General features: G+C 49.8%; 1 pseudogene; it reads left to right on the forward strand.

Annotated features, from left to right (window-relative positions):
- The first annotated feature begins 896 nt into the window (after window positions 1-896).
- Window positions 897-3917, forward strand: LOC139056081 (uncharacterized; annotated as a pseudogene).
- Window positions 3918-16845: the final 12928 nt, after the last annotated feature.

Here is a 16845-nt window from a genome sequence, read left to right on the forward strand (position 1 = left end):
AACGCGGCCTCGGCGGGTCCGGCACCCAAGAGGAGAGCAATTGAAAATCTTAAAGAGCGGAGACTCAGTGATAGGGTAGACAACCTTGAAGATAGGCTCACCCACTTTGAAGAGTATATTCGCACGACATTCACCAAGACAATTACCGACCGTTTCATAGCAATTGAACAGACGTGCCAGCAATTAACGACGACAGTACAGAATTTGGCAACGCAAATGGCTAACTTTCAGCAAACATGGATAGGACATCAACCACCGCAACCACAACAGCAGTGAAAGGCCTCCTGGTCTGGCATTGGAATTGCAACGGTTTTGCTGGGAAAAAGGCTGCACTTCAGCAACACTTAGAACAAGTATCAAGAAAGCCATATATTATCATGTTGCAAGAGACCCTCATTGAGGAAGTAAAGCTCTCAGGTTACCGATCCCACGCCAGCCCACCAAGCTTCCGGACCGCGGCCGGCAGTAGCGGCAGGGGAGTTTGCACCTTGGTGAGAAAAGGCATCACGTACATCGAGCACGAGTTATTGAGCAAAAGCCCAATCGAGCACACCATGGTAGAGGTGGTTACCGGGAAAAAGCAGAAGGAAAGCTCTTTTCTGGTAAACGTGTACAGTAGCCCTTCACACGGAAAGCAGAAATTCAAAGCACTGTTACACAAAGCGTGCAACGTCGCGGGGCCCGACAACAGGCTGGTAATCTGCAGGGACTTCAACGCACCGAATCAAGCCTGGGGTTACCCCAAAACATTGGCAAAGGGCAGGGACCTAATGCAAGATGCTACCGACTTGGGACTAAATCTAATTACCGACCCAGCATACCCTACAAGAATCGGCAACTCGATCACCCGAGACACAACGCCCGATCTCACTTTCGTCAGGAGTAATGGCGGTGGTATGGCGGACTTCGAATGGCGCAACACGGGCCACGAATTGGGAAGTGACCATTACATTGTGGAGGTCGCTGTCCCGCTCGGTGGTACCGACGAAGTTGGCAGAAGCCTTCGGAAACATAGATTTACTGACTGGGACGTGTTTCGAGGATTGTTACCCGAGGAGCAAACCGAAATTACGGACATTGAGAAGTGGTCCACCGAGATTGTAAACAGGGTAGACCAGGCCACCAAGGAAGTCGAGACGGACGAGCGTGTCCACAGGGTCGACAGCCGCCTCGCCCACCTCATCGAAGCCAAGCAGTCCATCCTGTCAAGGTGGAAGACGCAGAGGACAAACAGAAAGCTACGCAAGAATGTCGCCGAACTCAACCACGAGATCGAGTGCCACAGCCGAGTGCTATGCACACAGCAATGGAATGAGGTTTGTAACGCAGCGGACGGCCAGATGCACTGCAGCAAGACGTAGAGTATGCTGAGGCATCTTTTGGATGCGACCACGACCAAGTCTCACCAGCACCACAACTTGGCCAAAATCATCCACAGGGCGCTGACCGAGCACGGGGAAGACGAAGTGAAGAAACGCCTCGACGACAAGTACCTCCCGGTCACTCCCACAGACACGCACCCGGACTACCTAGGCGAAGCAAACGAGTGGCTAGATCGAGACATTGAAGTATGGGAAGTACGGGTTGCCCTGCACGATCTCAACAGCAACTCCGCCGCTGGTCCTGACCGCGTTACGAACAGAGCGCTGAAAAATCTTAACGAAGCGGCGATAGAGAACCTCACGGCATACTTCAACACTTGCTGGCGAGCCGGATCATTACCTCGGCAGTGGAAAGCAGCCAAGACCATCTTAATTCCCAAGCCGGGCAAGCCACCCAACATTGAGAACCTCCGGCCGATCTCGCTTACGTCCTGTGTGGGCAAAGCGTTGGAGCATGTACTCATGAACAGGTGGCAGAGGTACCTGGAAGATTCGGGGCTCTACCCAAACACCATCATCGGGTTCCGAAACAAGCTCGGAACTCAGGACGCCATGATACAACTGAAAAATGACATCCTCGATGACACTACCAACACAAAAGACAAGCGAGCCATCTTGGGTTTGGACCTGCAGAGCGCTTTTGACAAAGTAAGACACTCTGCGATTCTGGCCCAGGTGTCACGGCTAAACATGGGCAAGAGAACTTATGCGTACATCAAGGATTTTTTGACGGAGCGGACTACTGAAATCATTGCCGGTGACCTGCGGCTCCAAAAGAAGAAGCTCAGCGGTGTCGGGACCCCCCAGGGCTCAGTCATCTCGCCATTGCTTTTCAACCTTGTAATGATAGGGGTGGCCGAGCGCCTCTCACGAGTCGCGCGGGTCCGACACACCATCTATGCCGACGACATAACGCTCTGGGTCCCAGGAGGAAGCGACGGACACATCGAGAATACATTGCAAGAGGCGGTTGACGCTATCGAGGAGCAGCTGGACGGGTCTGGGCTCGTCTGCTCCCCAAGCAAGTCTGAGCTGTTGGTGGTTCCTCCGAAAAGGACAGCTAGGAAGACGAAAGGCAACGAGCCTGCGAGAGAGCAAGACACAATAAAGATCAGGACGAGCGGTGGTCACATGATCCCGGCTGTCGAGAAGATCCGAGTGCTGGGGATGCTGATTGAGCGCAAACGAGTCAACGGCGAGACGGTCAACCGTCTGGCGGCCAAAGTCACCACGGCCATCCGCCTCATTAAGAGGGTGTCGCACAGAACAGCAGACATGAAGGAAGAAAGCCTCACCCGGCTAGTGGAATCCTTCGCTATAAGCCACATTAGATACGTTGCTGCTTTCCACAACTGGAGGCAGTGCGAACGCAATAAGATCAATGCGCTCATACGCAAAGCGTACAAGGCTGCACTCGGACTTCTCGACTGCACAAGCACCGACAAGTTCCTGGCCTTGGGAGTGCATAACACCCTGGAGGAAATCGCCGAGGCGCAGAGGACCGCTCAGCTCGCGCGGCTATCAGAAACAAGAACGGGCAGACAAGTGCTGCGTGACCTAGGCCTGGGACCAAAGGAAATGGGACCCGAAAATACAGAGGTGCCTGTACCGGACGCAATTAGTAGACGGCTACGGGTATGTCCGGTACCAATAAATATGAACCCTGAGTTCCACAAAGAGCGGAGGGCGGCGAGGGCCAAGGCGCTCATCGATCTCCATGCCAAAGACAAGGGTACCGTGTTTGTGGACGCGGCAGAGTATCCACATGACAGAAAGGCATTCGCCGCTGCAGTCGTCGGGGCATCGACCGGTGCAACTAGAACAGCGGCGAGTGTGCGGACTCGAGGGGCGCATCAAGCCGAGGAGGTGGCCATTGCTTTGGCCATCGCCGACCCCGAGTGCACGACTGTGCTCTGTGATTCTAGGACGGCAGTGAAAAATTACGCCAGAGCAAGGGTGTGTGGTGAAGCCGCGCGTGTGTTGCGTGTGGTCGATCTCGCGAGTGAAAGTCGGTGTGTGGTGATAAAGTGGTTTCCGGCCCACATGGGCAGTGATGTGTCGGATCGCGGCAACGCTAACCACAACGAGACGGCGAACGCGGCGGCGCGAGGACTAACCAACCGTGCCGCTGCTACTGCAGCCGACCCGTCGTGGTGGTGGGAAAGCAAGGACAAAATGACTTCCTACAATGAAATTGTGAAATGGTACCGACTAGAGCGAAGGACTATGCCGCCACCTCATCCGGGCTTGACCCGTAAGGAGGCGGTTTTATACCGACAACTTCAAACGGGGTCGTTATTCACCCCGGTGCTGATGAGGCACGTGTGTCCAAGTGTTTATGAAAGTGATCTGTGTTGTGTGTGCCGAAAGGAAAGAGCCACTGCAGCTCACATCCTTTGGGACTGTGCTAAGAATCCGCATGAAGCTGCAACACTAACAACGATCCCGCCGCGGCTCGAGGCCGCAACGAGATGTTATGACCAAGATGTTCAAACCCAGGCCGTCCAGCAGATCTCGGCGGCCCTCGAAAGGCAACGACCGAGCGAAACCGGAGGGAGGCTGCCACCCCAAAGGAGGGGCAGGCGCGGTCGACCAAAGGGAATGGTGCGGCCGCGGCCGAAGTAGAGGCGCCACACGCCGCGAAGACGTCATGGCCGCGTCACGGTAACGCCTCCCGGCTAACCGTTCTGCAGGCGTTCAGAACAAAGTTTCGTCACTCACTCACTCACTCACCTTGTTCGTTCGCAGGTCTAGCTTATGTGCTGCTTTCACTGCACTACACTAATGCTTTGCGGTTTGGTGGATGAGAAATTTTGAAGAAAGCGAATCTCAGTTGCAAAAAGTTCTTTACCCTGTGATGCTTTGAATTATGTTTTCACCTTCCACAAATGCTACTTTACATAAAAGCGCTGGAAATGTCATGTTTTGGGGGCATCTGACGATCTAACAGAAGGTAGATGCCCATGTAAGGTGGCTTCACTGCATGCGTTCCTACAAAAGTGCCTTTTCAACGTCAGAAGCCTCGAAGCATTGAGCCAACCTTGCCACGTATTAAGAGTGAGCCATACAGATTACGTCACTTCAGTGACTTGGGTGGATGAAGGCGCATTTCTCTGGTATGAATTTCTGAATACATGGTATGGTATGGTATGGTATGGTGAAACTTTAAAGAAGTCCTGCAGATCGTGAGTCTTCACGAAGCGGGCCGCTCCCACGTGGGAACCGGAAGGCCGAGCCTCTCGGCCGCATCGTGGGCCTGCTGGACAGCCCAGAGTTGGTCAGCCAGAAGAGGGCTGCGGAGAACCGCCTCCCATCTGGCCGAGCTGTTAGCGATGATAGAGCGTGACCGGGCACACCGCCAGAGCATATGGTCTAACGTGGCTATATCTCCACAATCGTGGCAGGTAGCGTTGGTGTAAGTATCGGGATAGATTATATGTAAGAGCGACGGATTCGGAGAGGTATTCGTTTTTAGTAGAGGGAGCGTTAATGCTTGAGCTCTATTGAGGCGCGGATGAGGAAGAAAGTAGGTTCTGCGGCTGAGATAGTAGTGTTTAGTAATCTCGTTGTAGGTGGAGGGCGTGTCCCTGTTCTCTGGGGAGTCGGCTTCCGATTGATCGAGGGTAGCGCGATGGGCAAGTTCACGCGCAGCCCCGTGAGCCGACTCGTTGAGGTTGGGAGGAGCACCCTTTATCTGACCCTGATGTGCCGGAAACCAATAAATGAAGTGATGCGCGATTGCCTTGCCCCCAATAAGTCTAAAGGCCCGTTTGGAAACGGTGCCTTTTTCAAATGTTCTGACTGCAAATCTTGAATCACTATAGATGACATCCCGTGAGCTATCCAGCGGGGCTAGTGCAATAGCCATTTGTTCAGCCATTTCGGAGTCCTTCGTCCGAACCGAGGCAGCATTGGTGATTCCTTGCCGACCATCAACAGTGACGATGGTGAACGCCCGACGTCCCTTACAAGAAGCGGCATGCACAAAGCTGACCTGTCGCTGATCACTGTGTATTTGCCTAAGGAGGTTGGCCGCCCTTGCCCTCCTTCTACCGCGATTATGATCGGGGTGCATGTTCCTAGCTATTGGCGCGACCGTAATGTTCTCACGAATCGACGGAGGAACGTCAGAGAACTCCTCCGCTACTCTATCGGGGTGATATCCGAGTTCCTGCAAGATGGATATCCCTGCCTTCATTGTTGTGAGGCGAGTTAGCTGTGCGTGCTCCTGGGCCTCTGCAATGTCTTCAAGAGTGTTATGAATGCCAAGCTGCATTAAGCGCTCAGTACAAGTGTATGCGGGTAACCCGAGAACCCGCTTGGTAATCTTCCTAAGCTGTGCATTCAATTTATCCCGCTCTGCCCGTTTCCATCGATGCATGGCTGCCACGTATCTAAAGTGGCACAGAACGAAGGCATGCATTAGTCGAATGAGGTTATCCTCCTTGAGTCCATGATGCCGATTTGATACCCTCCGAACTAAACGAACAGCACTTTCAGTTTTAGCAATTAGCTTGCGTATAGTCTTGCCATTTGTACCCCCTGACTCAACGATCATGCCCAAGCCCTTGATTGAATCGACTCTGGGTATACGGCAACCGTTTCTTGTATATAAGTTAATGTCTCTGTCTTCTAACTATATATCCCTTGCGCCTTGGACCGCGTTTCTTGGGACTATACAGCAAAAGTTCCGACTTCAAGGGGGAGCATCTGAGACCGGTGGGTTCGAGATAGGTTTCAATAGTGTCTATTGCCTCCTGTAAGGCTCCCTCAACCTGACCGTCATTGCCTCCTGTGCACCATATAGTTATATCGTCGGCATACATAGTGTGTTTGATGCCTTCAATCTCGAGAAGCTTTCTGCTTAGGTCAACCATGGCTATATTGAATAAACAGGGGGAAATGACTGACCCCTGTGGGGTGCCCCTCTCGCCAAGTTCCAGCAGTTGAGATTCGAGATCAGCCACCCGGAGGGTAGCCTTCCTATCCGAGAGGAATGATCTAACATAGTTATAAAATCTCTCACCCAGATTGAGTCGAGATATCGAGGCTAGGATATGCGAATGTAGAACGCTGTCGAAGACCTTCTCCAGATCAAGTCCCAAAACGGCTCGAGTGTCGCTAGAGTAGTTGTCTACGATTTGATGCTTAATCAATTTCATGGTATCTTGTGTGGATAGGCCTGGTCTGAATCCTATCATACTATGGGGGTAAATGTCGTTATCCTCCAGGAACCGGGAGAGTCGATTCAGGACTGCCTGCTCCGCTACCTTACCCACAGAGGATGTAAGCGAGATGGGCCTCAAGTTGTCAACGCTAGGTGTTTCGCCAGGTTTGGGGATGAGTACTGCGAGAGCAGTCTTCCAAGGTAATGGGATGGTTCCATTCCTCCAAATTTCATTAATGTCCTCTGTGAGGTACGCGATTGATTTTTCATCCAGATTTCGCAACGCCTTGTTGGAGATGTCATCCGGCCCTGGTGCGGATCTACCATTGAGTCCATGTAGAACCCTACGAATCTCCTCAACGCCAAACTCTGCATCCAGGTAGGAATTGGCCTGGCCCTGGTAATCGAGATGTACAGGAGACCACCCTGAGCCGACTGGGAGATAATTGTTAGCAAGCGTGCGGATTAATTCGTCCTCAGAGGTCATTTGTGCGGCCTCATGTATGGTTCTACCAATGACATGCCTCTGATTAGACTTAGTATTGGTCTCGTTAAGCAGATGCTTAAGCAAGCTCCAAGTTTTACCATTGCGCATTTGCCCGTCTATCGAATTGCAAACCTCGTCTCACTGCTGTTTAGAGAGGGTTACACAATGCTCCTCAATGTGTTTGTTAATCTCAGATATCTTTTTGCGTAGCCTACGATTAAGTCGTTGACACTTCCATCTGTTGAGAATGGACTGTTTGGCCTCTAACAGATGGGCCAACCTGCTATCCATTTTCTCCACAGGAAGGTCGGTGCAGACCTTAGAGGTTGCACGTTGAACGTCCTCTTGGACCTGAACCATCCATTTCTCTATGGTAGGTCGGGAATCTAAGGGAGGCCTCTCCTCCCGAAGCTTGCGGAACTTATTCCAGTCCGTGTACGAGAATTCGCGCTGTTTTTTACTCACGAGAGGAAGCTGAGTCTCACAAATATAGTGGTCACTACCAAGGTTCTCAGCCAAGTTATTCCATTTCACCTTTCGCAAATGCTACTTTACATAAAAGCGCTGCAAATGTCATGTTTTTGGGGCATCTGATGCTCTAACAGAAGGTAGATGCCCATGTAAGGTGGCTTCACTGCATGCGTTCCTACAAAAGAAATTATGGGGTTTTACGTGCCAAAACCACTTTCTGATTATGAGGCACGCCGTAGTGGAGGACTCCGGAAATTTCGACCACCTGGGGTTCTTTAACGTGCAACTAAATCTAAGTACACGGGTGTTTTCGCATTTCGCCCCCATCTAAATGCGGCCGCCGTGGCCGGGATTCGATCCCGCGAGCTCGTGCTCAGCAGCCTAACACCATAGCCACTGAGCAACTACGGCGGGTGTTCCTACAAAAGTGCCTTTTCAACGTCAGAAGCCTTGAAGCATTGAGCCAACCTTGCCACGTATTAAGAGTGAGCCATACAGATTACGTCACTTCAGTGACTTGGGTGGATGAAGGCGCATTTCTCTGGTATGAATTTCCAAATACATCGCTACGAAGTTTTCAATGGTACAAGAAAATCGCCGTTGAACCCAAGAAAGTTGCCGCACTATTTACCAATAATCTGCACGAAATACAGATTATATAAGTGAAAATACCTGGGTGTATAAGGAAGCGTTGCTCTGTAGCCAATTATGGAAATTCGTTTCCCATTGTGTGACACGACCGCACAGCACCCGCCACCGACAGATAGCGCCAGTGGTCGATGTTCAAAATTTCGGGACATGAGCTTGACATAAATCTCATCCTATACTTACCGCCGTTTTAAGAGTCGCCAAATACTCTGATGAAACGGATGCAAATAAATACAACAACGTATGCGGCGCTTGATAGTCGCAATAGCCTTTATTCTGCTAAACAAGTTCGCACGAAGCGGTTCGGCCACACCTCCGGCACAAAAGGCACGGGCTGCGTGTTCGTGCCTAAGCTTAGCTCGGCGCTTACGCTATACAAACGATCGCGCCGCGACCGTTTTTCTTCTCCCTCCCTCTCGCCTTCATACCAACGTCAAGATGCGACCAGCAGGAAGGACGGACACGTGGCTCGCGGTTATATCACGCTCCACGCCCCCGGAGCACGCGCGCATATTTCTCATCGTTCCGCAATCCGCCCTTCTCGGGATTTTTGCCGGCACGCGAAGCAGCGGCAGCTGGCGCATATATTGGCCGCATACGTGCGCGGTCGGTCGGCGGGCTCCGACGCGAAGCACGGACCAGCAAGCACGGCGGGCAAGCCGCTAGCTGCTCCGCCTTCAGTCGGCCACTGGCGCCTCCACTTAGCCACGGCAAGTCAAGTAGTCAGCTTCCATGCACTAACTCGCGCTGGCGAGCTTCTTCGAGAGTTGCTCGCCCAGTGTGGAATGCATTCAAGAAGACGCTGTGGAACGCTATGGGTGGCTCATATATGACCGAAACGTGCCACTCGGGCAGAAAAGAAATTTCCGTTCCCGCAAGGAGTTTAGCGGATTGAGCGCACGCAACATACACGGCCTCGGCAGATATACAGCAATTACAGTACCTATTGGTTCTTGCATACTTGACGTGCAGGTTCGTATACTGTACTCATGCACGTGCGAACGGGCGACAGGCCTCTGGCGCTGATTAAATAAAATCTATAATGAACATGTCATGGCAGTCTAGTTAGGCGTTATGTAGATTACACAGACGGTGCCTGCTCTTCCGGAACTTCTCGTCGTCGCCTTCGTTGTCGGTGTTGTTGTTCGTCGCGTTGTTCGTGCGAGGGCATGCACAAAGAGAGAGAGAGAGATAGTTTAATGGTAACTGAAAATTTCAAACTTGCTATATGCTGGGCTTGCTAGTTCATATGAGGGGTTTGAGATGCACGATATGAAGTGGAAATAATGTAAGAGGCGGAGAAGAGAAATGCAAACGAAAGAGTAAAAAATAAAAAGAACTAAGAATAAATAAGCAAACTAATCAAGCACAGATGGCTAACAAAAGGTCAGAGAATGATCAAAGATTGTTTATAAGACCTGACCGGCGTAAGTTTAGCACCAGGACCTTCGTGACGCGGATTTCATTTCCATTTTTGTCCCAGGGCCTCACAAAGGCACTCGCCTGTATTTGTCCGCGCATACCAAGTAAATTCATTGCTTGCCCAACGTTAAACGAAAACTACTGGTGTAGGCTGCATGAGGACTACACAAGGCAAGACAAAAATAATACGAAAAGAAACATAAACGCTCTCGAGGGAGCCACGACAGCAAGACGAGCACTGCTCGCGAAAAGTCTCGGGAATCCATCCTCACACATCTGCCCTGCTTCTTTTAAGCCCTTTCCCCCAACCGGGGGGTAAAGGGGCTTAGTTTCCGCTCGTCCTTCCCCCATCGCTTACTTCCCCGCACGTGACGTCATCACTGCTGTCATGGGGACAACAAGTTTTTTTTTGTGTGTGGTTCACCACCTAACTCTAATACTGCTACTGCTGCTACTGCTGCTGCCGCCGCCGCCTTGCACGCCGCATCGGGAGGTGGTTCAGAGCGTGCATATACATGGCAGGAGCGTGGCAGAGAGGAAAGGCGACGCGAGAAACTCATTTAGACCTTCCCATCGGGTCGTCACACTGACCTCTCGCGCTCCCTTGAAGTCGCCACAATACGCTCTCGACGAATATAACTATCCGCAACCTCTCCCCAAAAGCATTAAAGAAACTGCAGCGCTTACCTTTGTACTAGCGTGCAACAGTCCAGAGAAGTTAAAGGGACACTAAAGGTTAATATTAAGTCAACGCGGAATGTTGAAATATAATCCCAGAAACCTCGAAACGCTTGTTCCATGCGAAGAAGATACTTATTTTAAAAGAAAATGCGTTCTGGAGCGTCCGCGTACCTCTAGCGCAGTTCAAATCGCCCGCCCTCCGATCGAGGAGTGGTGACATCATGGTCTCATAGTGATGTTGAGCCGTCGGTGAGGCGCCAGCAGATGGCGCTACGGCTTTTCTGCGCAAAACGCAAACGCGAGGACAGAAACAGAGCCAAGACAGAGCCGACAGCAACGCGAAAGCGGAACCAGGGGTAGCCCACTCTCAAGTTAAACAAATGGCCACAGAGGGCGAAAAAATCGACCGCGTGCCGCTGCTAACAAAACCAGCGTAGTAGAATCACTTCGGGATGCTTACGTTAGTTCCAACATTTCCCGGTAGAGGCGTCGTAATAAGCGCAATTTTATCTTACAAACTTTCTCTTACAATTACCGAAGCATTTTTGTTACATAAAAAACATGGCAAAATTATCATTGCTAATTAGATATTGTACTTTTTGTTAGTAAGTTTATTGTTTCTTCGTCATTATAAACGCAAATAGCGTCCAGCATCATCGATCTTTCACGTGACTTCTGGCCTGGATTTAAAATTTTTGCCGGTATTTTCGAGTGCACGGCGGCACGGATTCATTCGTTCGCACACTCAGACTGGTTGCTTCTTTATTTCTAAAACTAGTTTTTTGCGCTTCGATGTCTCGCGTTATTTACCTTAGGGTGAAGTTACGTGTTTGCAAGCGTACATGTAAGCCCGGAAGTTGGGTTTCGGTCGTGAGCCATTCGGAACGCGTCTGCATCGAAACGGGAGCTGGATTTTGCTACGGCTGACAACGGCAATAACGGTGAATCGTTTAACACCGCTGCTTGAATTGTTATATAATATCCGTCTCATTACCTTCCAGGCGGGCACAAGTTAACGAACTAGATCCTGCATTACATATGGGCAGTCAGGATCTCAGTTGCTGTTTCTTAAATAAACCTTTACTTGCGAGGCTGTCGTTATACACATACAACCAGGAAAGAAAGAGCGATATCGGAACGCGCGTCTCATTTCTCATCTCATTGTAGCCGTGGTCGTAAGTGACTGAGTAGCCTTATCAATATACATATTAAACTTTTTTTTCGAGTCCGCCAGCAACTTCTTTCGTCCACAAAACCGAATAATCGATTGGTAAAATGAAGTGAAAATACAGAATTTAATGTATTAAACAGTTGCAAGCATGATAATTCATCCATATTTCGTACTTGTTGGTTCCAACTGTTCTTGCTGTTCAGTTTGGTTTACCGTAGGGCATTTATTTTTGCAGTAGTGAAGCGGTGCATCAAGTTCATGCATTTGCTTGTGGAACCATCCGCCTTCACTTTAGAGAGATGCACAAGAATCCACACGAATCCTGTGTGACTCATGGATTTACACGTGAACAAGCGACGCTTTTATACCGCATCAGGACCGACTCCGCGTACACCCCAGCTTGGTTATTCAAGACTGGGCTTCGCGCTTCCCCACTCTGTGTTTTCTGTGGTGACATTGGCGACATCGAACATTTCATTTGGCTATGCCCGCAGTTTGATACAGAAAGAAAAGCGATGGTCGACAACCTACAAAAAAGTGGTCTCACGCACAGGACCTTTGAAGACGTTGTTTTTCCCGGAGGGCCCGCGGCATTCAGGAAGAGAGCGCAACGACTGCTGATAGCCTTCCTGCGAGACACGGGGCTCATCGACACCTGGTGACACACCATTGATCTCAACTCGAAGGAGGATCAGGCGGAACAATTGCCGGCTATGTATGCCAGGCTAACCTCGCCTGCTTCAACATCACCACCACCACCACCACCAGCAGCAATGTGATCTCTTCTAGTGTAGAAATGAACGCACAAATGTTCTCATTTGTGATCTTAATAATACTTAAGCTGTCGACATGTATTGTAGTTAGGCAGACATCAATTTTATGGACAATAGCAATATTTATTTGACATGCTGCTTAAGCACCCTAGAACAGACAGTGTACATCTGCATGTGTTCTGTAGTCGCAAACCATTAGAATATATATGTCACACCTTTTTGCATTTCATATTGCAAAATTGTGCTTTTTCAATTTCTGATTCAGTCCAAATTTCTTTTCCAGACATGCAGTAATGAAGACGGCACCAGTATAAAGCAACACACTCCGCGCACTAAACAGGAGCTGCTGCCTGCTATAACAAGGTCATTGTGTGGACGTTGGCTACTACTACAAGGTAAACAACACATGGTTCAGAAATAAATATGTTTAATATATGCTGTATTGGCTTGCTGTTTGCAGCAGATATGAATGTTTGTTCATATTTATGGTTGAGTATAATTGGTTCGTACATAAAAGAAAACACACATGAGTTTGGCTAATCTGTTCTGTATCTCATGTGTCCCCGTTCTGCCTTAACAGAGTCTATGCCAAGCACATCTTGGTCATCACAGGAGCTCCTATCTGCACCAACAGGAAGGGGCTGGAGCCGAATTTGCAAGGCTTTTACACCAAGAACAAAGAAGCGCATGCAGAAGAATATGGATGAGATATCAAGTCTGCAGAGTACTGTGTCAAGACTGAAAAGAGCTTCAGCCGTCATTCCACCAGCACGGACATTTGGCACGGACATTTGGAGTCATTCAGGTAACTCAAAAAAGGCTTTCTAGAAATTCTTCTTCAGATGCACCTGCAACAACTGACCAAGCACGGACGACTCTGGCCAAAAGATCGAGTTCCGTCAGTTTGCCCTTAATCAGCTTCCTAACCATGTCAATTCCGTTTGTGCCAAGTGTAATTTTTCTTCTATAAATGCAAGCTTTTTCATTGCCCATTTTTGTTAGAGATCATTCATTCTCATCCAAACATAAAGGTCAACCGATTCTTCGCTGACACTTAATACCAGTCACTGTCTAGTAGCCTAACATATCTGTAGCAGTATCTTCTAGTGTATGTTGTCACGCACAATTCCTCTCCTGAAATAGCTGATGCAGCATCGGCATGTGCCTTGCATTAACCTATGCATCATGTTATATGCACTATTTTACTTTTCTTGATGTTTTTAGCCTTCAATGCTTGCAGAGCAGAGTGGCTTCTCTCTTGAATGCAAGCTTTCTCATTTTCCATACTCCTAGTCTCGTTGAAGATTGCTCTTCTTCCTCGATAGCCTGGGTCTTTGCGCAAGCTACACTGAAATGATTGATTGCAGAATCTGGTTTTGCTGCCCCACTTGGTTGTGGTAACTGTGTTACGCTTCTCGGATGTGGGGGCCTGGTCAGTTGCATTGGTAAGCAGTCCCTCGAGGTAAGCATTTGCTCATGCAGTCCGCAAAGCGACATAGGCTCCCAGTATACACACATCGTAACTGCATGGTGCTCCCCGTTCGTTCTGGCCTGCTGCAGCCATAGGCAAATTGTGCTTGTGGCCTACCTCGGCCATCATTTGCTCAAAAGGGAGACCAGCATATGTGCTTACAAGGTTCGAAGTGTATGAAGTTGATAGCCGAATGGGTGGAAAGGCCCGCAAAAATGGCTGCCAAAGGTGATGCCCACAAAAGCGACTTGTCCACATTGAGACAAAGTGGGACACGAAGTGTGAGCCACACATTAACGGCCCTCGAAAGAAAATAAATGTACAGGTTGGAAAGGAGTTAACGCTAAAATGCCGGGTAGTCCATGTCGCTGTGTTGGTTGCGGCAGCAGGTGCCTGCGTCACCTGATTGCTTCGCAATGGAAGTTGCTCATCCTCAACGGCAACTGTTGGTTCAAACAGGTGCGAGGCTCTGTCCAATCTGTTTGTACCACTGGTTGTCGCTCGTTACCAGACCACCACATGCGACAAAGGCAAGCATTATGCCTGTAAGATGGTTCGTAGCCAATGTATAATGTATTGTCTGAACCTCATGCGGTGACTGATTGTTGTTTAATTTTGCTGTTATGTCACTTGGTTACGGTCGCAGTGTTATGTTTTTCGAATATTGCGGCCTGGTCGGTTGCAATGGGAAGCAGTCTCTCGAAGTAAGCATTTGCTCCTGCAGTCTGCACAGCGACACAGACTCCCAATTTACACACACCGTGAGTCGTGCTCCCCCTTCACCCTTTCCTGCTGCAGCCATGGGCAAATTGTGCCTCTGGCCTTTCTTGGCTGCGATTAAGCACGAACGGAGACCAGTTTACATGGTCGGACGTGCATGAAGTTGGGTGGGAAGGCCCGCAAAAGTGGCTGATGAAGGTGATGCCCACGAAAGCGACTTGTCCATATTGAGACAATGTGAGACACCAAGTGTGAGCCACACATTAGCGGCCCCCGAAAGAAAAGAAACGTGCAGGTTGGAAAGGAGTGAACGGCTAAAATCCGGGGTAGTCTATGTCGTGTGTAGGCTGCGGCAGCAGATGCCTGCGTCACCCGATTGCTTCGCAATGCAATTTGGGCATGTTTAACGGCGACTGTCGCTACAAACAGGTGGCACACCCTGTCCAATCTGTTTCCGCTGCTGGTTGTCGCTCGTTACCCTGATCACCCCGTGCGACGACGACGGTGAGCCATTGACGAGCTCGCGTCAATGATTCCAGCGTATCTCGACATGTAAATTTTATTTCTGCTATTGCACGAAAATGTACGCTGCTTGTCTTCTGTCAATAAAGTCGCACGTTCTGTTCACACACTTGTGGCTTGTTTGTATGGGCGTCAGTAGAGGCTCTTGGCAATTATAACGCACCAGCTACGCGGCAGCGAAGGCATTGAGGCATGCCGCATAGCCGGCAGAGCAAGCACGGCGCGTACCAGCGTACGCGACCGGCAAAAAACGGCCATATTGGATTTTGCTCTTAAAAAAAAGTGCACTTCCGCTTCCGGATTGAGCAAGGTCATCTGGCGTCTACCTAAGTAAGTTCCATGCACTGCCGCTGCTTATTTTCGAACCACTGCGGAAGGTACAGTTTCTCTTCTCTTAGGTGGTTGTTTATTCTATGGCAGAATTATGGTGGCTAGCGGAAGGGAAAGCGCGCGACGACAAGCTGGTTCTTTATTTTATGACGCCAACTTTGGCACTCGTTACAATGGACGACCCTGAAAACGACACATTGGCTCGCGATGCTGGGCTCGACTTCAGCGACTTAGGCACTGATGAACGTGACCTGTTGCTGATGGCTCGCGCTGCCGGCGTCGTTGCGTACTACTACGACGGCAACTGTATGTCATGGCTGTACATATTCGCACATTTGTAGCTTTTCCTTCGTGAAAACCAAATGCCGCACTTTGACCTGCAGTCGTTCTTGCGCTTCGAAGAATGCAGGCAAGACCGACGGAACAGCGCTACGGGAAAGCATTGCTTTGAAAGGCACTCCACATGTCTTCAGTAAGTCGGCGTTGAATTCGTAATCCTCGGGACGAAAGTGCAGCGAGCACACTATGCGATTTTTCGGCTTTTTGCCAACGCGCTGTGGCAGAGTTACGGCACTTAACCACTTCGAAGGGAGAGGTTCACTCGTTGGCACACAGTGATAAATAACGTTGGATTCGCCGCTGCAACTGCCCTTAGTCCGCGGACCGTTCGCGCATCCCACGACATCACATGGACGTGGCATTCTCGCTGCTTGTTCCAAATGCAAGTTTCGCGAGACAGCAGAACCAGCGCAGTACGACGCGATAACGAAACAACTGAAACTCCAAAGCGCGCGCGGCGCAGAGTCGAGCGTGCAGAGTCGAGCGAAAATGAAACCTTTCGACCACCCATACTACTGAAGGGTAACGTCAAAATGTAAATTTTTCTTAGAATCGAACAGAAGTAGACAAGTAGCATTTTCTTCCGTCTTATAACCTAATGAAATTATCTTTTTTAATACGAGTAGTTGAGTACTAGTGACATAAATAATGATGAGGAGTGCCTTCGTCATCGGGCTAGCACCGGAATGTCGCTTGGGGGTCTCAAATCGCGTCATGCATTTACCTAAATTTCTCGGTTACTAAAGCTCTGTTCGCGATTATATTGACGCCTTAGACGTTCTAGAGCATTGCTTTATCACTTTAACTTGACTTCCTAGTAACCTTTAGTGTCCCTTTAAGTTCGCTGACATAACCAGCCTTGCAAGTATCGAACGCAACCACATTAGAACCCAGGGGCGCAATCGGAGATCGATGTCCGAAACGTGCGTTCAGTTTGCGTTCAGTTTCACCTCATGCTATTGGTCTAGGCCGTGCCGAGTTTCCTGAAAAGAGAAATGTAAAGAAAGAGAAGAAAACATAAAAATAATTAAGAATAAACAAGTAAACTAATCAAGCACAGGTGGCTAACAAAAGCTGAAAGAATGATCAAAGGGTGCTGCCCAGCCGCCAGCCGTGCCCGGTGGTGCGTGGGGATGGCGCACTTCTACTGCGGTGCCCAAGGTATAAGGACACTTTACGAACAACCGCATGTAACGAGAGGCCAAGTAGCCGCCTCAGCGCGCGCATGTCGCCCGCGCATGTCGCCCTGCGTTTTTGAGGG

Source organism: Dermacentor albipictus, chromosome 1 (assembly GCF_038994185.2).
Source record: "Dermacentor albipictus isolate Rhodes 1998 colony chromosome 1, USDA_Dalb.pri_finalv2, whole genome shotgun sequence".
Taxonomy (NCBI): Eukaryota; Metazoa; Arthropoda; class Arachnida; order Ixodida; family Ixodidae; genus Dermacentor; species Dermacentor albipictus.